General features: G+C 34.6%; 1 protein-coding gene across 5 annotated transcripts in view; it reads right to left on the bottom strand.

Annotated features, from left to right (window-relative positions):
* The window catches only part of traf7 (TNF receptor-associated factor 7), a 31228-nt gene that overhangs the window by 29381 nt on the left and 1102 nt on the right, over positions 1 to 745 (bottom strand). The window lies entirely within an intron of this gene.

The raw sequence follows: 745 nt of genomic DNA, 5'->3' as shown, positions 1-745 counted from the left end.
CTAGCCACTGGGGGACCATAGGCAGGCTGGGGGAACTCATATTAATGTTATTAAAAAACATTAAGTAAAACTTTCATGCCATGGGAACTTTAAAGGTGATGTAGAAATGTACCGTACATGACATAATTACATGCTTAAAAGTTCAGCAGCAAAAGCTGAACAGAGGAAGTTGTAGAGTAGAGGAAATGGTTTTCTATTTAAATTGCGTCTACGCACTCCTCAACCATCAGTGGTGAAGTATTCAGATCCTTTACTTAGGTAAAAGTAATAATACCAAGCTGTAAAAATAGAAGAAAAAGTCCTGCATTGAACATGTTACTTAAGTATAAATATGTAAGAATCATCAGGAAAATGTACCTAAAGTATTAAAAGTAAAAGTACTCAAGGGGAACAATCCTCGCATTTTAGAAACTGGAAATGATCCAAACAGTTCTGTGTTTAATCGGCTAATGGTTTCAGCTGGACTTCCAGGACTTTATATTGTTGGGTAGTTTCATTTTTAATACATCATCATATTTCATAAACTAAATGTGTTTTGTGTGTTCAAAATGGTAATTTGTAAAGTAACTAGGAACTAAAGCTGTCAGGTGAATGTAGTGGAGTAAAAAGTACAATATTTCTATCTAAAATGCAGTGAAGGAGAAGTAAAAAGTGGCATGAAAATAAAAGAAATATTAATAAAGGCACCGTATCCCTCCCAACTGCTTCAGGCCTGTGTGTAGTGATTACTAACAAAAACAGAGTG

Source organism: Etheostoma spectabile, chromosome 15 (genome assembly GCF_008692095.1).
Source record: "Etheostoma spectabile isolate EspeVRDwgs_2016 chromosome 15, UIUC_Espe_1.0, whole genome shotgun sequence".
Classification (NCBI taxonomy): Eukaryota; Metazoa; Chordata; class Actinopteri; order Perciformes; family Percidae; genus Etheostoma; species Etheostoma spectabile.
This window is presented reverse-complemented; position numbering and strand designations above follow the sequence as displayed.